Source organism: Caretta caretta, chromosome 9 (genome assembly GCF_965140235.1).
Source record: "Caretta caretta isolate rCarCar2 chromosome 9, rCarCar1.hap1, whole genome shotgun sequence".
In the NCBI taxonomy this organism is placed as follows: domain Eukaryota; kingdom Metazoa; phylum Chordata; order Testudines; family Cheloniidae; genus Caretta; species Caretta caretta.
The window spans coordinates 33,207,701-33,232,931 of NC_134214.1; the positions used below are offsets into that span (position 1 = coordinate 33,207,701).

General features: G+C 40.1%; 1 long non-coding RNA gene across 1 annotated transcript; it reads left to right on the plus strand.

The window, feature by feature from the left end:
- The first annotated feature begins 26 nt into the window (after nucleotides 1–26).
- Nucleotides 27–25,231, plus strand: LOC125642681 (uncharacterized). Its single transcript, XR_007358473.2, has 3 exons — nucleotides 27–250; nucleotides 18,025–18,184; nucleotides 23,193–25,231. It is a non-coding gene; the product is annotated as an uncharacterized LOC125642681 (long non-coding RNA).

Genomic DNA, 25,231 nt, shown 5'->3' on the forward strand with positions numbered 1-25,231 from the left:
TACACATTTCAAGGAATGCCACTCATTTTCCTGAAACACTCAAATTACAGTCAAATGTTTAACACGTGGAACAAAAATATACAAAGGTTAAAAAAAAAAGCTGCTTATCTGAGGTTTTGAAAAAATGCTTAGTAAGCAAAAGCTGTTCTGCTACATTTCCATTGTCAATGTATCCCCAAGGGGAGAACGAGAGAGAAATGGAACAGCTTGCTATGATCGGCATTACATTCCCTTAAGGCTGAACTGTCAGGTAAGTAAAGCAAAGCCTAAAATCTACCTCTTTCTACAACCAGGATTTCCTTATTTTTGAAAATGTTTTCTGTGGCTCATCATTTCTTCTTTCCTTCCCTTCCCCAAACTACATACAACTAATACCTCTTTAAATACTGGGAAACAGACTGTTTATTCCTAAATGCTAAGAAACAATCTGAATATATTTTATCAAGGTATTTTTTAAAATTAATCTTACTTGCTTAATGCATCATTGTAAATTGAATGTATTTCAAACAAAAAGAATCAATGTAAATTGTTTCTGCTCTGATATTGAAATAAATGAATGTTTGTGTGCATTGCTAACTACTTTTCTGTGCAAATTCCAATCTTCCGCAAGGGAGAGCTAATAATAACGATACTATTAATTCAGAAAATAAGTTACACAGTAATAACTAGAGACTGCCATACAAATACATATATATAAAATGTAGGCCTTTCTAATAACTAATAGACTACTTGATTAGATGCTAAGGATTCTTTCTTTCGGTTTGTTTGTTTTATTTTGGATAAAGTGAATATTTTTCTCTGAAATTTGAAGATTTTTCGCTATGAAAATATATCTGGCTTTGGCATTTTGTCCTGTTTGGTTTAAAGGCTGGGCATCAGATGATCCAAACAGTGTGTACTTTAAAATATGCAGAATCCTCTTCCATTAATAACACATCTATCACACAGCAATGAAACCAGGCCAGCAACAGAAGAGGCCAGAGTTATAAAAACAGCTTTCATTCTAATATAGGATTAAAAAATAATTGAAAGTTACAAAATAACTTTTTGTTAGGAGCTGTCTGTTTTGTCATACAAATGCAGCAATACACAATTAAAATGGTTAGTCCCAGGAACTCTTAGAATTTGTGAAGGTTCAGAAGTTGGCAAGAAATTTAAGAAGATACCATAGTCTCAGTCCTGGCCATTTTAAAGCCATGGTGAAAGTCACAGTGACTTTAAAGGAAGAGGATTTGGGTCCAATGTCAGTAAAGTATACTGGGCTTACAGGGAAGTGTGGCAGCATGCTAAATTTTTGTGATGGTACAAACCAATTATCCAACTGCTAGGTTTGCTTTAAGATGAGTAACTGCAGCAAGAGGCAGATTTCAACAGGGTCCTGCAAGTAATCTGTCCCTTGGTTCCTGGGATTACCATTTCCCCTAGTAAACTGTAACAGTACTGTCCACTTTGCCTGAGAGAGGGCAAGAAACTTTGTGTGGTCGAGGTAATAGGAGGCACCTACACAGCAATTAGCACATTCCTGATGTGCAAGTGCCTCACCTCCACTGACTGATCAGGGAGCAAGGCTGTTCCTAAACCTGTGTGTGTGTGTCTCTCTCTCTCTCTCTCATTTTACAAACCGTGCACTAATGGACCATTTTCAATGCTTGCATGTATTCCTGTGGTTATGTATTTGCATGATTTTACTTATGGCTCTCTTAACAGTTAATTTCTGTAAAGAAATAAATTTCTGAGGCCTTCCAGACAGTTTCATCTGTGATGAATGATTTAAATAACCAGGAAGAGCTGATATTGTGATGGGTGCAATTTAGGCATTTATGAAAACCAACCCTTTAATTCTTAGGCTAAATTAGAGACTTCAGTCTGGTCTACACACAGATTTTATACCGGTATCACAATTTTGGTTAGGGGGTGTGATTTTTTACATCAATATTTTAGGGCTGTCGATTAATCGCAGTTAACTCATGCGATTAACTCAAAAAATTAATTGCGATTAATTTTTTTAATAGTGATTAATCACAGTTTTAATCACTCTGTCAAACAATAGAATACTACTTGAAAGTTATTAAATATTTTGGATGTTTTTCTATATTTTCATATATATTGTATTCTGTGTTGTAACTGAAATCAAAGTGTATATTATTTTTGATTACACATATTTGCACTGTAAAAATGAAAAACAGTATTTTTCAATTCACCTCATACAAGTACTGTAGTGCCATCTCTTTTTCGTGAAAATGCAACTCACAAATGTAGATTTTTTTTGTTACATAACTGCATTCAAAAACAAAACAATTTAAAACTTCAGAGCCTACAAGTCCACTCAGTCCTACTTCTTGTTCAGCCAATCACTAAGACAAACAAGTATGTTTACATTTACAGGAGATAATGCTGCCCTCTTCTTATTTACAATGTCACCTAAAAGTGAGAACAGGCATTTGCATGGCACTTTTGTAGCCAGCATTGCAAGGTATTTATGTGCCAGATATGCTAAACATTCGTATGTCCCTTTGTGCTTCGATCATCATTCCAGAGGACATGCTTCCATGCTGATGATGCTCATTAAAAAAATAATGTGTTAATTAAATTTGTGACTGAACTCCTCGGGGGAGAATTGTATGTCCCCATCTGTTTTACCTGCATTCTGCCATATATTTCACGTTATAGCAGTCTTGGATGAATACCCACCACATGTTGTTCATTTTAAAAACACTTTCACTGCAGATTTGACAAAAAGTGAAGAAGGTATCAATGTGAGATTTCGAAAGATAGCTACAGCACTCAACCCAAGATTTAAGAGTCTGAAGTGCCTTCCAAAATCTGATTGGGACGAGGTATGGAGCATGCTTTCAGAAGTCTTAAAAGAGCAAGTCTTAAAAGAGAAACTACAGAACCTGAACCACCAAAAAAGAAAATCAACCTTCTGCTGGTGACATCTGACTCAGATAATGAAACTGAACATGCGTCGGTCTGCACTGCTTTGGATTGTTATTGAGCAGAACCCATCATCATCATGGATGCATATCCTCTGGAAGGGTGGTTGAAGCATGAAGGGACATATGAATCTTTAGCACATCTGGCATGAAAATATCTTGCAACGCTGGCTACAACAGTGCTATGCCAATGCCTGTTCACACTTTCAGGTGACACTGTAAACAAGAAGCGGGCAACATTATCTCCTGCAAATGTAACCAAACGTGTTTGTCTGAGCGTTTGGCTGAATAAGAAATAGGACTGAGTGGACTTGCAGGCTCTACAATTTTACATTGTTTATTTTTGAAGGCAGGTTTTTTTTGTACATAATTCTACATTTGTAAGTTCAACTTTCATGCTAAAGAGGTGAATTGAAAAATACTATTTCTTTTGTTTTTTTACAGTGCAAATAATTGTAATAAAAATAAATATAAAGTGAGCACTGTACACTTTGTATTCTGTGTTGTAATTGAAATCAATATATTTGAAAATGTAGAAAACATCCAAAATATTTAAATAAATGGTATTTTATAATTGTTTAACATGCGATTAATCGCGATTACGTTTTTTAATCGCCTGACAGCCCTAAAATATTTACAACCATACAACAACTAGTGTGGATGCAGTTGTTTCAGTATAAAGGTGCCTTAGAGCAGTATAGCTTATTCTCCTTCCCACATGGAAGATATACTGCTTTAACTATAACTGTATAGTTAGAATAGTACAATTTATGTATGTAGACATTAGAGCTGCGTGGGAAATAGACTTTCAGTTTCACAGGAAATTCCATGATTTAGAAAAAATTTTCATTCTGAAATGGAACAAAACCAAAAAAAAATTTCAAAATTTACTATAAAGCAAAATTCCAACTTTTTGCTTTGTTTTAGGTGGATCAAAATGTTTCATAATGAGGAAATCAAAACATTTTTTCCAACACTGAAATTTTTTAACTTGTTTTCCAAATTATATAAAAAACAATTTTGTTTTGAAAAGTCATTTTGATATGAAAAAATGAAATATTTTGTTCCACTAGTGTTGAAATGAGACATTTTGACATTACAGTAATACTTCATTTTGTGTTTTTTCCAAATGATATGTTGTCAAAAATCAACACTTTTACTTGACAAAAATGGCATTTTTAATCAAAATATTGTTTCAACAAATCATTTCGACCAGCTATAGTAGAAAAGGCTTAGAGAAAAGGTCTGTTTGAATCTGATTCTGTTTCACTCAATAATTCAGGTAATATCTTTGTGGCTTGAAGTCATACCTTTGTTTTTCCCACCACAAACACAATAGATCTCCATCTTTTTAGGGAGCCTGTACAGCCTTCCCTCACAACTAGGGTGACCAGATCTCCCAATTTTATAGGGACAGTCTCGATATTTGGGGCTTTTTTTATATGGGCTCCTATTACCCCCCACCCCATCCCCATTTTTCACACTTGCTATCTGGTCACTCTACTCACAACCATGCTCTAGAGGAGGGTTCTTCAGCTCTCAGGATACTCATTTGTGTTTCAGTGGAAGACCACTTTGTGCTACATCCCACACACTAAGGATACATCACACACTCAGGATAAACGGGAAAGTGGGTTCTCTGCCTTTTGCATTTTTATTCCCCAATGATTTTTTGATGAATTTTCTACTGGCTTTTTAGGCCAGATACCCATTATGTTTGAATAATCCATTAACATCAAAGGCCTTGGGCCACAGCTAATTTCACTCTGTTTTTAATGTCATCCATCCAGCATCCTCTTTATCATGGAACTAATGGAGTTAAAAAGACAAATATAACTGACGTAGTTTAGTTCAGAGATTAAAAGGACAAACTGGTCCAAAAATTGCCTTGACTAGCTCCCTTACACAGTTTTGAAAATCCCACCCTAGAATCTCAGCTATGCCTAATGTCCACAGGGCATAGCTGAGAGGGATGGGACCATAAAGGAGCCAACTGTAGTTCCTTTATTATCGTTGTCTATTATTTGTATTATCATGGCACCTAGGAGCCTCAGGCATGTACCAGGACCCCACTGTGCTAGGCACCGTACAATCAGAGGACAACCAGACAGTCTCTCCCCATAGAGCTTAGTTCCTTGATGCTATGACAGGTTCTATACTGGGCCTTATGTACTTAAGAACATTTACTTACTTTCCTGGTTGTGCTAATCTATGCCAGCTGGGTACAAACCCTAAATGCCAGTATTCCAGCCAAGAGGAATACTCTAGCTATTACTCCTTTCCCTCCTCCATGACCTCTACTCTAGAGGCTATATGACCGAGAAATGTACAAACCAGTTGTGCCTGCTATGCCAGTTGAAATTGTCTGCACACCAGGACAATCCTTAGCTGGGGAGATCTGGTGGCCTTTTTCACTGGAGGAGCAATGCAAAGGGGTGAAACTGCAGAATAGAACATGTCCCGCTGTCTGCCTCATGTGAATTTATCCACGGAAATCAACCTATTGTCAAAACTGTGGATAGAGAAAATAAGATCTGTTACACAGAATTCACGACCATTTCATCAGAATTTCAAATGTGATTAAACTAATATTAGCTTGCTGACTACATGGAATAAATCAATGTACCTGTGTATATGCAGTCTCAGAAAGGGCAACCCAATTTATGGCCAGACATAATATCATATGCAAAATTATACTCAATAGTTTAAACTAATCCTTTTCAAACACACTGTAGTGAGACTCTCCCTCATTTTATTAGCAGCATCTTGTCAGATGTGAACTACTGTTATTAGCTGGTATGCCTTTCTGCGTTGTTTAAAACAAACACCACCAAGAACAGATAATGACTTAACATCTTTGGTTACTGAGAACATTCTTGCATTTTAATTTACATATTTATCTGCTGTCATAATGGCTCAGCATTACACAGACAAGTGGTAGCAAGCAAATTATATTCTAAGGGTCTTATCCTGCAGAAAGTGTGTGCCACGTAATGGGTACACATCTTCCATCCAAGTGGAGTTCTGCAGTTGGCAGAGGCAGAGATGGCTGATGACCAATATAAGTGGTGGGGATGCAATTAGCAAGGTGTCCCCTCCACTTCCCTGTCCTCAACTCTCTCCTTCCCCTGCAGGTATACTTTGAAAAGGAAAAAGGAAAAAATGGTGATAATTTTCCTATTTTTTGTGATGGAATCTAGATACCATGGTGATGAGTGTTGTATAAGCACATTAGAATAGTTTAGACAGATAGGTGTGCTCTACCTCATATCTGTGTAATTTTTCCATTACATTGTTGTACACCTTTATTTTGCATCAGACACAGGGCTAAATCCTGCTGTATACTGCCTGGGTGCACAAGTGAATAGGGCTCATAGAGTCTCTTCTCTCTTTAGTGCACCCACACAGCAAGACAGCAGGATTCCTAATGCTTGACAGCGTGAATCCTATGGCCAGCTAACATGCTTTCCGGCCCTCTGTAGATCCAAAGGTTCATGGATTGCCAGCTAAGGGATGTGCACAGGCCAGAACAGGAGGGCTATAGTAGTCAAAGGCAACACTGGACAACTTGCTGGCTAGATGGTGTTGATCACATCACACGAATGAGTATACCAGCATATTTACTCAACACCACAACAGGACGCAGAAAACCTGGAGATGCACAGAAAATTGGGTTCGCTGCCACTTGCTGGGCTTTGCAAAGGTGTTTGCTGATTCTCCAGGGATAAGGTGTCTACGCCATAGGCTGTAGGTGATATGCCATATTCCAAACACTAATGTAAGAGGGAAGGTCAGGAATAAGGGACAATGCCAAGGATGAGTAGACATGTAAAACTCCAATGAATGTACTTCCATTAAAATAAATAAATAAATAAAAATCAGTGTATAACAGAGGCATGGTTGGGCAGAGATTAAGATTTAAAAAAATACACAGTGTGCCTGTATGCTGAGTGATTGTTTCACAGAGTTTTGCTCTTAGCAACAACAGCATTCACATGGTCCACAATAGGCTATGAAATTAACACCTCAGTGATATGAACAGAGCTGAGTTCACACGTTTGCTATACTTGTTTAGCAAGGTATAGTTTTCTGCACAGCTGGGTTAGACAGAGCAGCAATTTATTAGTTACACTGAGAAGGCTACTGCTCTTTTTTAAAATGAAAGCTAAGACTCTGCAGAAAACAGTAAAAATTGTAAGATATATAATGCTTTTTGGGAAGGTGTGACCATGCCTAAACTGTGTATAAGGGGATCCACCTTCAGCTTTTGCTTAGGGGGCAATTATATATTGTTATATCCTTGGTTCAGCCCTATCTTTTCATAAAGAGGGGCTGTATATTGGTGAAGCATTCAGAGCAGACACAAATGCCTGTGCTCTATAGACAAACTACAGAATCATTTTACAGTTCCTGAGATTTTATGAAAACAAATTGGTGTGGACTAAAATGCAAACGGAACCCCTTTAAAAGAAAAGCCCTTTCACAGAATATGAAAGATGCGATGGCTTTATTGACCTGTGCGAACACCCCCACAAGTTGTTTCTCAATATTCTTCCTGTAACATGACATCCAAAATTGTCACAATACACAAAATGTGGCCTCACTGTCTCTTTGAACAGTGCCTGAATGACCTCTTTTGATGTGTGTGTGGGCTAACCCTCTAGTTCTACACCGGAAAATCCTGTAGCTTTCTAAACTGCTACCAGACATTGCACTGATGCTTTCAAATATCTACCCCCATCACTCCCATACCGAACTAAGGTATTGCATTTAAAGGCAGAATTCCTTTTTTATTTTTTTACACTGCATTCATTACTTTAATTTTTTCTCCATGTTAAATTCCACGAATCACTTGTCAGCCCAAACCTAAATATTTCCTAAGTCTTTTAAAATCTAATTTCTTTTCCCTTTGGCCTTTATAGGCATTTCTACATCCCCTACTTCCTCTCGCCTCTGATCTTAGTGAGAGCCAGCAGCTCCCTGTAACACAGTATCAGACACTCATATGGCCACACTGCAACAAAGACCGGTGATTGGCCCGTGTCAGCTGACTCAGGCTTATGGGGCTGAGGCTGCAGGGTTATAAAATTGCAATGTAGATGTTTGGGCTTGGGCTGGAGACTGAGCTCTGGCTCTCTCCTCTGCCTCTCCCACACCCCGCTCCCAGCAGGGTCCCAGAGCTCAGCTTTTGGCCTGAGCCTGAATGTCTACACTGCATTTTACAGATTCACAGCCCAAGCCCAAGTCAGCTGACAAAGGCAAGCCACAGGTGTTTAACTGCTTTGTAGGCATACCCACTAAGATCCTGGGTAGAGAGGGGTTCCTCTGAGCCCATCAAGTGCTTGCCCCTGGATAGAGATACATAGGCATATATGCTAAGTCATGCTTATTTATGTCAGCCAGTATATAAGAGGAGCAATGGGGAAATAGGGTTGAGACAAAGGAAGTCCTGCAGGAAAATGCTAGGGACTGGGAGAAAGCTTATGCTGAGCCTTGTTTTTTGGGAAGGTTTTTTTTTTTTTTTTTTTGCTTCTTAAGTTACCAACAAAGTCAAACTCAAGGAGAGCGTAAATTTGGATTGCATACAGTCTGTATGTACTCTGTTCATTGCAGGTGCAGATTCCACAAGCTCTCTCTCTCTATAGTTCTGTGGTCCCCAAACTTTTCATGGTCGCACCCCCCGCATGGGAGCCAGAGCTGGGAGTGGGGCTGCAGCTGGGGGGTCGGGGCCATGGACAGGGGTAAGGGGGCTGACTAGGCTGGGGCCACAGCTAGGGGCAAATCTGGGGCTGGGAGCGGAGCCATGGCTGGGGCTCGAGCCAAGAGCAGAAGCCGCGGCCAGGCCACAGTCAGGGGCCACAGGTGGGGGCAGAGCCAGAGCAGAGCACTTCCTCCCTGCCCCGCCCCCATGGGGGTTGGCCTGGGCTCCACCACACCCCCCAAAAAATATTGTCCATGCCCCCCAGGGGGAGCGTGCCCCAGAGTTTGGGGGCCTCTGCTATAGTTAAGGTTGCATAACACTCCTTTATACACCCATGTTTAAAGTCACTCATAGCTGTCTGAAACTTTGCCTTTCAGGCTAAAGTTTTGCAGGTTTGGTCTCATACAAAGATGCTTCCCTTCACCCCACCTCAGCCCCCAAGTTTGTTCAGAAACTCTTCAACTGTTTGGGAGAATGAGAATGAAAATAATACACTTTCCCTATTATTAAAAACATTCTTGCAACTTTTTTTGAACAGCATCAGTGCCAGAACAAGCAGGAGAGAAATGTCTTCAGATGTTCCAGTAGAAACAGCTTTGGATTTGACAGAGTTATCATAAAATCAAACATCACTTAAGAAGTCAGAGAGATCCCACTCTTAAAACCTATGTGAACACATGACTCTCTCACCAACTCTAAACTGCAGTCTTCACAACTTGCATAGAGTCAAAACTCACTCTCTTGTTGGGGGTCTGACTTACCAACAATGAACATTAGAACAGTATGAAGTCCATTGCAAGCCTTCGCCCTCAGCCTTGGATGCCCCTAAGGTTCCTACCACGAGGCTGTTCAGCCCACCTACTATGTCCTCTCTGATTCTGACCCAAGATTCCTTTGACTGTGCAGCCCAGCTCTGAAGCTTGCTTTCCCCTTTTATTCCCTCCTGGCAGATGATTTTGGGTGGGGCTGGCTTCAAATCTGTCTTCATGACTATTAATCAGTTATATATCAATGACCAGGACTATTAACTGTAAACCTCAGATTTTTAATTTCTTCTTTTCATGTTCCAGGTTGGGGTTTGTCCAGCCAGTCACACCTCATCTTATGCTGGCCTCATCCTATCACACCCATCGTATACGGGTCTCACTGCCATGTTTATGAACCATTTTACAGCTCTTCACCCCAAACAGCCAAACTGTACTGGTGTAGCACGAACTGTGTTTAAACTTAGACATGACAACAAGGTCAGTATAGAGGGGGATCTAGCTGCTCTAAAAAAGAAATAGTCCTACATCACCTGACAAATTAAATCATTTTCTCTAAACACTCAGCACCTTTCTGGCAGCCCAAAAGTGAAACTCCTCCTCCCGTTTCCTGTAGGGTCTGCACAAGGAGGCAAAGGCAGAGGACACTCTCCTCATCAGAATGAAACTCTGTTAATTTTCAGAACAAAACTAGTCAGCATCTGCAGCACTAACCTGTTAAAACGAAACTGCAGAAAAGGCTCTATTAATAACAAGGCATTTCTATAGCACATTTTATCCAATGATGCCAATGCTGATTACATACATTAACTGAGCCTCACTACAGCCCTGTAAGGTGTTATCATCCAAATTTTACACATGGAGAAACAGAGAGGGGTGAAGTGCCTTGCCCAAGGTCACACAGTGTTAGTGGGAAAGCCAGGAACAGAACCCAGGACCCTATGCTCAAGCCACTAATCCTACAGTTGCACTGTATGAAATAAAGAGACTTTGCAACGCTCCTCCCAGCTAAGAAGGATCTTTGTCTGTCATGTGAAAAGGGGATATTAGATACAAAAGCTCAAAAAGGGATTCCAAACCATGCTACATTTGCTAGGAGGAAGCAAACAGTAGACTTGGCAGTTAAGTGTTCTCTGAAATCTGGTGGGAACCAAGTGACATTCTTTCACTTCCTCCTGGAGGATTCGAAAAGCTGATACCCTGAACTACAGACTTCTCATGTAGAAAGTTCAACATTTGATGAATCAGGCTTTGTCCTGGTAAAATCCCAATACAGCAAGTCCAAAATGACAAAACTCCCCCATACCTAATCCAACAGCCCTTTTATCTTACTGTAGCCTGTTGGAGATTTCCTCATCGCACCTAGGGTCACCTTCAAACTATCCTCCCAAAGAATGCATTCCACATCTGTTCTATCTCTGAATAATTGCATTTAATATACTGTAAGGTACTTTTAGTTATTACAGTAACCTTACATTTATATTGTAGCTTTCATCCTGAAGGCTGTAACTATCTACATTGGGATGTTGCCAGGGCAGCAGGGTTAGCACCTTATTTGTTGTGGAAACGCTACAGTGTCTTCAGAACCAATATTTTTTAAAAAGAAAACTCACATGTATGCTAGCACTGTTACAACAACTAAGCATGCAACTCAGGTATTTGCATGGAGAAGTGACCATTTAGAGGCGTAAGTGGCCATCTGCACATTAAATTGCAGTAACTGCATGAGCAAATGTAGGCGGTGTCTTTTTGAAAACATGGCCCTTAATGATCAAAAGTGATCATGTTCTCAATTTTACATCATTGGAAAGAGCACTTCTAGCAGCACACAGTGCTCCCTAACGTCTTACAGAAGCACTGGTTTTTTAATAGACACATGCGGGGAAGTACGTCCATCTTGTACATGTGGAGAAATCTCTGCTCAGAATGGAAAGCAGAATGCAGTATTAAATCACAGAACAATTTACATTTAACAACAAATATAGCCTGTTCCGGTCATATTACAAACCTAAAATAATAGAATTTAATAACCTTGAGGTAGGGACCATCTTTCTGTCATGTGTATGTAGAGGGCCACTCTGTGTTGGCCACTGTGGATGCTACTACAGTACAAATAGTTATAATACTAACAGAGAATTATATCCTTATTTTAAGTATTTGAAACATCCTAAAACCCTCTACAACAGGGTTTTAATTTTGATTAATCAACTCTATAGACAGGTTACAGTTTTGTATTAAGTTTTATAGGACTTTTATATCAGGGATTTCAGCCAGATATCCAAGACTAAGACATGCTCTGTCCATAAACAAAGATGGACGTCATTTTACTGAGTCTCAAATGCTGAAAATGTTCTATTAATAAAACTCTCATTCCTTGTTTTAGGGGAGTACAGTGCTTTTAACACAGAAAACAAACAAACTAAAACTTTTGGCATGCAATGAGTATGTATCAGGAGTTCAAATGGAAAAGTGAAATGGCCTCATTTATTCACAATATCTACAGGAAAAATATAATTTAGCAACAAAATATCGTGTAATCTCATTTTATACTACCCTACATGAAATACCCACATCACTGAACAGTACAATACTTTGTACATTACTCTGTGTTTTGCTGCAGCGGTTCTCAACCTTCCAGGCTACTGTGCCCCTTTCAAGAGTGTGATTTGTCTTGCATACCCCAAGTTTCATCTCACCACTTGTTTATAAAATCAGACATAAAAATACAAAATGTCACAGCACACTATTATTGAAAAATTGTTTACTTTCTCATTTTTATCACACAATTATAAAATAAATTTACTGAAATATAAATAGTGTACTTACATTTCAGTGTGATACTTGAGCCTGTTTTTTACTTATGAGCCTTGTCTGAAGCCGAAGCCCTGCTGCCCAGGGCTGACTCACGTAACTTATCTTCGCAGGGCCCTGGGCAGTTGTCCTGCTTGCCACCCCCTAAAACTGGTCCTGCACTTGCAATCCCCTTAAACCCATCCCATGACTCCCCTGCGGGCTGCAACCCCCAGGTTGAGAAACATTCATCTGGATGAGTTGATGTACCTCCTGGAAGATCTCTGAGTACCCCCATGGATACATGTAACCCTGGTTGAGAACCACTGTTTTACTCTGAATTAGTTTTGCTTCTAGCTACCCTGATTTCATTCTTGCTCCACCTGTTTTCATGACAATCTAGATCTAATTTTTAAATTCCCATTGATTATTGGCAATTAGCTCCCTTCTTTTGCCTGACACTGTAAAAGGACACTGTTTTACATTGACTTAAATAGGATCTAACCCTATTTCAGAGATTTGAAATCTTCGCTGGGTTGTCAGAAGCTAGTGCTTACTTGCCAAAGAACAAGTACACTAAGTTCTTCTTCACCTTCTGGAAGACATGAAGAAGAGCTCAGTGGAGGTCAAAAGCTTGTCTCTTTCACCACCAGAAGTTGCTCCACTAAGAAATATTACCTCACCCACCTTGTCTTTCAATCTAGAGAGTTCTTTAAGCTCCACCACCCATTATGCAAACATGGCAGCTGCTGCTCAACCTTGCCCTGGAAGAATTTGGTATGGAGTTGAAGGAAGTCATAACCCTTAGAAATTCACATAACAGACTAGACCCCACACAGAGGTTTCAGACAAACAGAACAAAAGGATGGAGTTTGTGGATAAATCTGTAAAAGAAACACAACAACCAGCTGTCAGGAACCTCCTCTACTAAATTTGAGATCTCTGTAAGCATTGGAGAAAAAGAATCAGCAGTCATGTTAAATATATATACACAACAATATCAATGTTTATATATTTATTAATGATTAGATCAGGCAGACTCACATAAATATTTGTTCAGTGCTTATGAGCCAGACTCTGATCCTGCAGGTATGCTAAAAAAGGGAAAAATACTAGCTTGCTAGAATTATTAGAGAAAGATATGATAATCTGTGCAAGATTTTTGCAAGAACTGTGAAGTAAAGAATAAATATTTTAGCAATGTACTAACCACAATAACTAATGAATGTTTGAATTAGCAAAATATGATGTACCCACCAAAAAGACATAAGCAAACAACAGATGTCCAATTATGCAGTTGGAAATTTATTAAATGGGACAAAAAGTTATGAATGATACTAAAAATAAGATCTGTCTGTGTGTGGAAAGGAAGAAATAATGGACATAAAACTGTAAACAGCTCAGGTATAAGAATGACCACCTATAAGCAAATAACGGAATTGGAATGGTATAGAAATCAGACTGTCATTAGCTGCAAGGCTTGATTCTCCAGATTTTGGTAAAGTATTCCTTTCTGTTATTTACTAACAACTGTTTAATAAACTCAGTCAAGCTGCATTATCTGATATCTCTTTAATTACTAAAATTCCAATCCCTGAAAAACATTACTTATTGATTCTTATTATTGATTACAATACACAAAACCACCAGTCTCTCTTTGTAAAGAACTACTAAGATGCTGAACTTGCAGCCATTGCACCTACAGCTCAACTGCTTCTTAAGACCAACTTCAAGCATTAACCATCCTATTAAACCATTTAAGGAAAAATACCAGATAATATTAATATTCTTAAGAAAATGTTATTTTCAGGACATCTGACGGTAGGACACACCTTCCTCCAGGAATTCAGTCGCACTGTTTTTTGTTCTCACAGGCCACGATTATCCCATACTTATGCCAGTTTAAAACTGATGTAGCTCCATTGACTTCAATGTACACTAGTGTAACTGAGAGCAGAATCAGGTACCTGAAACCTCCCATTTGCTTATGCTGCACATTTCCTCTCCCTCCAACCCCCCCTTTTTTTTTGCATTCTGGCTTTATCATATTTGTTTCCTTGACAGGATTATAAAATCTTCCTTCGTTCTTCATCACCTTCTGAGAGAGGCCACTGAAGCCAAATTATTTTTATAAACTAATTTAGAATATGAAAGCACTGGATACTGAAGCCACAGAACAGGTACAGTGCAGTCAGCTGCAGTGCATGTTTCCCCATGAACCCTGCCAGCATGCCTAAACTCAGACCTGGAGAAACTACCCTTAGGAGCAGTAGAGTGGCTCAGTCTCCATGCCTAATCAATCATTAATTTCTCTGCTGGGATGTCTACAAGGGTACCAGTTGTTACACAGTGTCTTATGTTGTGGATAGAGCCTTCAAATGCTAACAACTTTTGAGCGCTGCCCAGCTGAACCAGATCTGAACAGTGACTTAGCAGTGAAAGGCTGTTATTCATGATATTACCAATGTCCTGAGATGTCTAGGGTCCTCACGTAAAACACCTTTAAATCACATGGACCTTTATATTGAACAAAACATAACAATGGAAACATCACATCTTAAAACATTAATAATGAAATTGTCATTTAATAGCCATGACTCCTCACACAACTGGACTAACAAAACCAGGCACAGAGTTGTTATTAGATCCCGACTCTGTCTGTTCCTGGATGCCTCCTGGGAGATGCTGAATACCTTCAGCTATCATTAGCTTCAGTATGAAATGAGTGTGCTCAGAACCTTGCAGGACTAGACTTAGATATTTCTGTTTTTAAGCTTTATTTACCTATCTAACAAGGACCAAAGTGACTTAGAAATGTCATTGCACATAATGTGCCATTAGAAAGAGAAATTGATTTTGCATGTCACACTTCTTTTTCATCATATAGCTGTGGTAGATGCTTTGCCAACACAATAGAAGACAGGTCACCGCCTCAAAGAGATCATATTCTAGATAAATTTAAAACAAGGAAAAGTCAGGGCTAGGGAGAAGAGATGCAACGTGTTTAACAAGTGCCTGTTTTCTCTTTCCACACCTATTGTAGTAACCCCTGTAAGGGATCATTTATGTTTCATTAAACAATAGTTATTTGTGTTTCAAATTACACTAGCAAAGTAGAAAATTCAAACAAAAATTAAATGTTTTGCAGGGCAGGGGTGCTACCTGGACAAACACTGCCCTGAAAACTGATTGTTTAAGAGCAGCATCTTCTCAGTCAACTACATGTGTGCATTCAGTCATATTGACCAAGTACAGTGATATAAATAAGGTTTTACTGATTTTTACTCTTACTATCACTGAAGAATCAACACAGCTAAAAGAGCAGCAGTTGGATCCTTTTCCTTCTTGACCAAAATCAGCAGCATGATTTACTAAGTTTCAGTCTGCAACCTCAGTGAAGGTAATATGATTGCTGCTCACGTGCCACTCAAGGTCTAATTTGAAGGCTGTGGAGTTGCATAGGTGTTATTGAGGGCATAGTTTCACCTGCAGAATCTTTATGTCACTGACAATTCACAAGAAGTATCCTGCTTGACTTCGGGAGCCCATGCTGAGTTTGCTGATTGCAATTGAGAGGAAAGAAAGCATCTTTTTTTCTGTAATCCAAATACGTTTGATCTGGAGTCAATGAGACATAATAATCTGAGAACCCAATGATGCCATTTTCATTGAGTTGCTTTTCAGAGTGAAAACACATTTTAAGACCCTATGCATACTCCAACAATTCATTGCTCCTGAAAGCGTGTGAAATCAGCCCTAGAAAACTGTCAGTGAAAGCAGTTATCGTCAGCAGATACCAGTCTGTGCAGAAGGGGCCAAATTTACTACAGCAATTGTTGAAAGTTGCTCATTTGACTGAAAAACTGTTTTCAACCATTATTTGTAAGAATTTCCAGCCCATAATGATAGGGGGGCAAAACCACACTGCCTAAGAGTATTACCAAGAATTGATGCAGCAAAGTTTTTGAGGTCTGGGGAATGTCTGTAGTGAGGATGGGCTTATGGGGCTATTTCTTGGTGCTTCAATACATCAAACTTCTTCCTCCCCCCCCCCCGGCCCCGCCCCCGACACATACTAACTGAAGGAACAGTCCCACCAGCAGATGATTTTTCCCCAAGACTGAGCATCACCACTTCAAAACCCTCTGTGAATATTTCAATGCACACCCTCACCACTGAGAGACAAACCACTGTAACCATAATCAGCTGTGTCCCATTCCCCTAATACAAAGGGATGGGGAGTGGGCTAGGGCAGAGGTTCTCAAACTGTGGTCTGTGGATAGTTCCCTCTAAAGTGTGTGCCTGGGCAGCTGCACATGAGACAATGAAGGGCTACCCATCTAATTAGTGGAGCCGCGCAGGCGTGGCTCCACTAATTAGGTGCCTGGACCTGGAGGACGCACGTGTAAGGTGAGGTGGTGGCCATGGAGGGAAGAGGGGATAGGTGGGAGAGGGCAGTGAGGTGAGAAGAGGGGATGGGGGGGAATTTGGTACATGCAGGGCAGCAGCGGCCAGAGAAAGAGGTGACTTTCCCCAGCTCTAGGGCTGCAGCTGCTGAGGAGAGACCACCCTCCTTTCCAGTCTCAGCTCTGTGGCGGGGGAGAGATCCCCCTCCTTCCCAGCCCCATCTCAGGGGCTGCCACAGTGGGGGAGAGAGAGAGAGACCCCCCCCTCCTTCCAGCCCCAGCTTGGAGGCTGCTGTGGCAGGGGACAGAGGGCACATCCATTGCATTGAAAGGTAAGACTAGTACTGCTATTAAAATATGAGTTGTGTGCTTTTATTTTTAGAACAAAAAAATAATTTTTTTAAAGGTGTGTTGTTGTGTTTGTTTTTTTTTATATAGCACTTTTATCCAAAGAGCTAAAGGTACAAACAAAATTTGGAAAGATCATTAAGTGGTCCGCTGAGACCCTCAGCAATTTTCAAGTGGTCTGTGGGGAAAAAAAAGTTTGAAAACCACTGGGCTAGGGGACAATGAGTCTTCCTGTTACTTTTTGTTGCAGCAGATGAAGGGGTACTGGGCTTGGAGACACATTTTCCATCCTTACTAATGAAGGGAGAGTCACAGATAAGCATTTTCTCCTTTCTAAGAGAGAGAAAAGGGGGAGGGGGGAAATCAAACCCCAGCCGCCATCATATTTTCCTTTCTTCTCCAGATACAAAGTGGCAGGAAGGGATGAAACAGGGATTTGAAGCCCACTCCCACTGCTTTTTTCCCTCTGTATATTTTACAATGCATTTGCCCGTGTGTTTTTTATAAAGTTGCACTTTCTGTCACAATCTTTCATAAAATATTTTTAAAAGTGGTAGCTACGTGGGTGCAAAAATACATTGGACACCTTACAGAAGTCTAAAGGTGGGCTTAAGAGACACAGCTGACAAATCATATGGGGAAGGGGGGTGGAGCCTTATGCCCACATTTACCTTCTGCTCACCTCCCACTCAGGCGGAGTAGAGGGACCTAGGAAGGATCCATATTTTTACTTCCTCCTCCAACCTCTTAAACGCAGACAGGGTGGGAGGGACCCCTGGAAGCCACAATTCCTCTGCCCTTCCCAGCTCTTTCCCCCAAACTCTGCCCAGGAGGCAGGAGTATATATCCACATTACCCCTTCCTCCCAAACGTGGAAGGGGGCTTGGAGTCATACTTGCTCTGCCCCTCCACCCCCATTTGGGGCAGTGCTCAGGGGTGTCCAGGAGTCCCAGCTGCATACTGTCGGGCCCACTTTCTTACGGCAGAAGAGCCATCTCTTCCCACTCAGCCCCTTCCACTCACTCCCCTCTTCCCAATGGAGACACAGCTTAACTGTGGGCCTCTAACTTTTCCCACAGGTCCCTATTTATGATATGAATTACTGCATCCTACTCACCTGGGGACAGCATGATTTCTGCTCCCGCTCACTGGACCCCTCTGCAGCAGCTACAGAATGGAGCACTAGCTAGAGAAGAACAGGAAGAGGAGTACCACTTCTTAATCTGCCCCCTGCTGGCGGTAGGATCAAAAAGCACAAGAACACAGCAAAGTTGCATGTACTGTATTAAAGACACACTTGCTGTCAAAATCCAGAGGAATAGTGGGAGTTTCTGAATGTATTGTTGTTTACTGTGAAACCTCTTTTTACTTAAATTAAACCTTATGTTACTGTCTCACTATGCAGGAGGTCAAGGCTGTCATCAGGGTCAGACAGGCAGGTTGTGTCGACGTCCCAGGCTCTTCATGTGCCCAGGAAAGGGGCTTGCTCATATAGTCTATGATCAGCAGGGAGAGTTGAGTTACTTTCTCTTTCCATGCCAATGGCCTGATTTTCAGAAGTGGTGAGCTGCACTCACAGCTTTAGCTGAAGTCCAGCTCGGCATCCCTGAAAATCAGTCCCAAGAATCTTACTTCAGAGCAGAGTTAGTAAAGGAGGCTGCCACTGGGGCTAGCATGATCAGAGCTTCCTCCCCCCATTGTTGCTCCCCCATTTCATTCATTTGGGGGTGGGAACTCAGAAGGGAAGGATTTTCCGAGGTGGTACAGAAGGGTAGAAGACCCTTACCCTGCAAAGTGGAGCATGAGTGGAATGAAGAGAGGCACTGCTTGTAAAGCCTGAAAAGGATGGCCCCAGGGAAGAAAGTGTTAAGATTACACAAGGGAATAGGAAGAGGAGGAGATTAGAGGGAAAGGAAGACACTTCACAGAGAGGAATGGTAGAGACCCTAAGTTAGGGAAGGGAAATTTGAAGGGAGAAAGACCCCTGTGGTGGAGTGGGAAAGGGAGGAACTCATGCTGTGGGACGTGGGGGGAGAGAGGAGTAAAGGTAATGGGGAAAAAACAGAAAAGTAAAGGAAAGAATGCTTTTGTAAGAAAAAACAGAAGTCCAGTTACGGCTGAGTTTAGAGATTAATTTTAAAGACTATTATTTCTGTCTTAGTTTTGGAATATATGTGTATTAAGTCAACTCACATAGTTTTGTTCATGATTCATTCATATTTTGCTCTCGAATGAATCCTTTTAATCCTGATGTGGTCTAACATTTCTGTTCCTGTTCAGACAAGTAAAAACATTCTAAGAAGAAGTGAGTTAATGATAAAAGGATGGTTTCTACTGGGCACATTCAGATCACCAAAACCACAATAATGACTGGCACAACTGGCAATAGCAAAGAAGCCAAAAGTTGAATGGGCACAAAGTATATAACTACCCCTCTGAGTCCTAAAAGTGGCACCTCCAGGTCAGAGCAGAGGCATGTTAGCAAGGCAGTCCTGTACCTTGTCTATGGCTACACAGAAGTTTTCAATTTCCTGGGCTGCCAGATACCATTCTCAAGCACTAGTTCTGTTTTTTCAGAACCACAAAACACAATACAATGGCACTGCTGATATTCAGACAAGTCATGTTATATTTATCATATATACATAGGATGTGTCAGAAATTAGCCTGATAGCCTAAATTTTGAGTCCATTTCTGCAAAGGTTGTTACATTTAATAATACCTCGGACTCAAACCCAACTGTTTGGCCAATAGTGGAACAGCTATTGCAGAAAATGGGCTAGAGAACTGATGGGACACTTCGCAGGTGTACTGAGACCCCTCTTTGCTGCTTGTTGAACCATTTCCAACACTACTTGAGGGATGATTGTGAGTGTAATTAATGAGTCAACAAGGAGTCTTTTTCTCATGGTAGACAAGGCCTCAGTCTCTGGTTATTCACATCTCAAAACCACCATACAATTTAACACTACAACTTAAAGAGATCCCAGAATAAGAATAATATGGGTATTGTATGTTAAAACAGAAATGCATTTGCAAGCTTCCTTGCACAGATCTGCTTTGTACCTGTATGTCTGTTGTTTGGCTTAAGTCTTCTGGTTCAAAAATGTTTACGGGATCTAAGTTTGCTTTCTGTGCATTATTCTCCATTGTCCACTTCAGATTTGGAGTTGAGAGTATTCCTGTCCATAGAAGATTTGCAGAGAGCAAACGCATCCAAAGCCAGTTCCATTTTTTATTAAAGTGAATATCTTTTTTAAAAAAACCTCAACAATAATCCTTGTATCTTGAAAACCATATTATGGAAAGAAGCAGTGCAGAAGTGCCTTACACGTTTCAATTTTTTTCAAATGTACACTATATTTTAAAAACAGTTATAAGAACCATGTTCAAACTCTGCTTGACTCAAAAACAGCACAGATGAACCATCGCAGTAGTGCAGAAAGGTACCCGTTTAGTGCCTTGCAGCAGGGAAGATCTTTTTCTTCTGTGTTTGTACAGCGCTTAGCCCAATGGGGTCCTGATCTATGACAAGGGCCCCTAAGCGCTATGGTAATATAAATGATAATAACAGCAACTAGTTATCCCAGCAAATTACCACTGTACAGAGAGTGATTGGTGTTTGCAAAGTGGCTACTTCCAGACTAGGAAGTAAACAGGTTTGGAACAAATACGTATTTCAATATTTTGTATCTGTGTTAAGGCCCTTTCAAGAATTCCATTTCCATAACCACAGTGGAACATATTGGAATGTCCTACATGCACATCACTGCACAAGTGCAATCATTTGCACACTTTTTGTTTTCACAAAGTTTTCAAGGGTCTTTGCCATAGCATAAGGTAAATGAATAAAAGCAGTATCAGGAATTATGGTGTAGGGGCACTGCCAGCCCACAACAGACAGTGAATGGCCTCGATGCCCCGAGCAGCTGTCACACAAACTAAAATTAGGCCTTCTCTCGACAAAGTCGAACAAAGAAAATGTCTCAGAAACCAATAACAAGTAGAAGTGAGGTTTTCTACAACCAAAGACTTAAGAGGAAAAAAAAAATCAGGCTTCTTATTGCCACAACCCCTTAAGGTTTAAGGCTTCTACAGTCAGAGGGCCAGACTCACAGCTGGTGTAAATTGGCATATCTCCTCTAAAGCCAATGAGACTATAGAGATTTACATCAGCTGAGATCTGGTCCAGAGTCTTTACTTCTCTCCAGGTTTTAAGAAGTAAGTTTCCTGCAGAAGTTGATTTCTTATTTGGAAAGACACTGACTTCTAACCCATTCACTCCTTATATTTTCCCTTCTAATGAGCAATTATCTCCAGTCGATCCCGCCCCATTCCCCACAGTTTCTGGTCTTACTGTAGTCCCGTGAAAGCAGATTCTGGTTCCTCTCCTACTCACTAAGAGGGTTTTCTAGCCCTCTCTTTGCCAAACACTAGACAGGATCTATACATCCTCTCATACACAATTTTCTACTGTACTTTTTCCATGTATTGCAAACCACATCTTAGAGATCACTCTAATAAGGTTACAAAATGGTTTAAGTTACACAGTTCAATTACATTTAATCATTGTCATAATAGAATAAGGTTTCAGAGTGGTAGCTGTGTTAGTCTGTATCAGCAAAAAGAACGAGGAGTACTTGTGGCACCTTAGAGACTAACAAATTTATTTGGGCATAAGCTTTTGTGGGCTAAAACCTACTTCATCAGATGCATGCAGTGGGAAATACAGTAGGAAGATAGATGGTGTCCAGTTTGCAAATTAATTCCAGTTCTGATTTTAGTTGAACTAGGCTGAACTAGTTGGGGCCCCAAATGAAAACCTCTTCAGCGCATCATCAAGGATCTACAACCTATCCTGAAGGACGATCCCTCACTCTCACAGATCTTGGGAGACAAGCCAGTCCTCACTTACAGACAGCAACCCTGTAAGCAACCCTGTAAGCAACACTTACAGACAGCAACCTAAAGCAAATACTCACCAGCAACCACACACCACACAACAAAAACACTAACCCAGGAACCTATCCTTGCAACAAAGCCCGTTGCCAACTCTGTCCACATATCTATTCAAGGGACACCAGCATAGGACCTAATCACATCAGCCACGCAATCAGAGGCTCGTTCACCTGCACATCTACCAATGTGATATATGCCATTATGTGCCAGCAAGGCCCCTCTGCCATGTACGTTGGCCAAACCGGACAGTCTCTATGCAAAAGAATAAATGGACACAAATCAGACATCAAGAATTATAACATTCAAAAACCAGTCGGCGAACACTTCAACCTCCCTGGTCACTCGATTACAGACCAAAAAGTCGCAATTCTTCAACAAAAAAACTTCAAAAACAGACTCCAACGAGAAACTGCAGAACTAGAGTTAATTTGCAAACTGGACACCATTAAATTAGGCTTGAATAAGGACTGGGAGTGGATGGGTCATTACACAAAGTAAAAACTATTTTCCCATGCTAATTTTTCCCCTACTGTTACTCACACCTTCTTGTCAACTGTTTGAAATGGGCCATCCTGATTATCACTACACAAGTTTTTTTTCTCCTGCTGATAATAGCCCACCTTAATTGATTAGTCTTGTTAGAATTGGTACGGCAACACCCATTTTTTCCATGTTCTCTGTGTGCGTGTGTGATCTATCTATCTATCTATCTATCTATCTATCTATCTTCCTACTGTATTTTCCACTGCATACATCTGATGAAGTGGGTTTTAGCCCACGAAAGCTTATGCCCAAATAAATTTGTTAGTCTCTAAGGTGCCACAAGTACTCCTCATTCATAATGGAGTAAGTTCGTGTTAGGAGTATGCAAGGCCTTATTTTATACTGCTGGATCAAATGTTCTCTTAGAAAACTAAGGATCAGGAGTGCTGCATCTAGTATCAATTATCTCAGAGTCATTCAACTGTTCTGGTGTCTGAGGCTGCTGTATGTCACTACCATTTATCATGTAGCCAATACATAAACTAGTTCTTTGCCTATTGAATAGCTTGGTTTGCATCTCTTTGTTTCGCAGACCATAAACCACAGGGCTAAAGCACTGGGCAAGTGAGAAAACAACAAAAGCTGTTAAATTTAAAATAAAATAGTCAGAGAGTCTTTTAACAGCTATTATTATCAAAGGTGGAAATAGAAGCAAACTCAAATGCAATCCATGAATAATTATAGTTTTTCTGGCCTTGTTATTTGAGCTATTGAAATGACCAGCATGTTTTCCTTCTTTACATAGGAGGCAGTAGCTAACTATGATGATGGCCCCAAGAAATAAAATTAAAATAATTCCAGTTGTTCTGGCAAAAAGACCACCCAAGATGGTTGAGCAAGAAGGTACCACTTCAAACATGTCTTCTGGAGACTTGTCTATGCCTTCTATCAATAATAAGCACATAGATTTGAACATTGTTATTATCCAAACACAAATCATGACTTTGTGTTTGACTGCATGCACCAAGGATATGTATCTAAATGGCCAGCAAACAGCAAAGCATCTGTTAAGTGCCATCAAAGTCAAAGTTATTAGTACTCCTTCTCCAATTGCTACTTGAACTCCAAAGATTATCCAGAATACAATTTTGGGACTTTTCACGGCAAGTGCTCGTATTATATTGTATGCAACACCAAAACAGGAGAATAAAGAACAACATAGAAGATGATGGCACAGGAGAAAGTATTGAACTTTTTTCTTCATTTCAGAGTTCTGCTGCACTGTCTTAAATATTAACAAACCAATTGCAGTAATGAAGATGAAATCAAACAAGTAAAGGGATGCCTTTATTATCTCTAGTTCTTTTGTTTTTGTTGTATCATTCAGTGACTTATTGGATGAACGCATCATCTTCAAATCTAGCACTTTGGTCCTGGTGAGGAAAAAACAAAACAAGATGAAGTTTATCACAATGTTTTCCATATTATTTTTTTCTACCATGAGTGCAATTATCAATCAGTATCAGGGTTAGTATTTGATTGTATACATTTATCATCTGTTTAGACACAGACCTTTACATTAGATGTCTTAGTTTTAATTACGAGAAAAAATGCATACCGGAACCTTTAAAGTATATGCTGTTCTTTTAGTGGCCTACTTAAATATCAAATTTTTTTTAGTGGCCTACTTAAAAAGAGTTTGCCCTTGACAAGTGTCCACGTAACAACAAACACCACCACACCACAGCTGGTCTAGATGGCCCTTTGCAGTTTAGAAGAGACATCAAAGACTAAATGGGCAAGGAGGCTGAACTACCCTCCCCCACCCTTCCTGATCATCCCTCCACATTAGAGTGGGGGCATGCTGATGATGCAGCATGGGAAAGGTTGTATTACCACTGCTCATATTCTGTGGATAAATACAAAAATTCAGTCTCCAAAACTGAATCTCAGACCTTTCACAAGCACTAAATTCTCTAAGAAAACAGATGTAGATCATAGATCCAGTAACTTACTCCCCTAGTCAGACCCTTCAGTATTAGGATTTCCCCACATATGCATAGGGCAGCCCCCAATGTCCTCCTTACTAGCAATCTCAGAGTGGGTAGTATATTTGTTCCTTTATCAGTATTCATTGCATAAGGGGCTTGTTATAAACAGCAATTATATAAAGTGATAAAGAGCAGAATAATAATAATCAATAAGTCTGAGTGGTTTTACTTATAGCTTAGAACATGGAGATTTTTGAGACCTAACAATGGATTCAGGAATTGGCAGGACAGTTTGTAAACAATATGGGGAAGTCAGTGAAGGGGCACCTAAGGGGCATAAACCCCTCTGAAAGTTTATTTTAAAATATTACCAAGGTATGAACTTGGTAATAGGAGCTGTCACCATTCTGAAAAGCATACAAAATACTTTTCTCCAGAAAAAAATTCATTTTTCATTTGTCCAAGTCAGTTTAATTTTGCCAATTGTCACTGACAGAAACATTAAAATATTCACTTATTGACTAAAAAACCCTTAAACAGGAAAAATCAAAAATGTTACCTGTGAGCAAAAATCTTTCGAATTTGGTCTATTATACACATTTCTCCATGTTAAGTATCCTCACACCTTCACCTGTCTAAATGGGCCATCTTGATTATCACTACAAAAAAGTTTTTTTTTTCTCCTCGTGGTAATAGCTCATTAATTAATTAGCCTCTTACTCCACCTTTTCATGTTCTCTATACGTGTGTATATGTATATCTTCTTACTACATGTTCCATTCTATGCATCCGAAGAAGTGGGCTGTAGCCCATGAAAGCTTATGCTCAAATAAATTTGTTAGTCTCGAAGGTG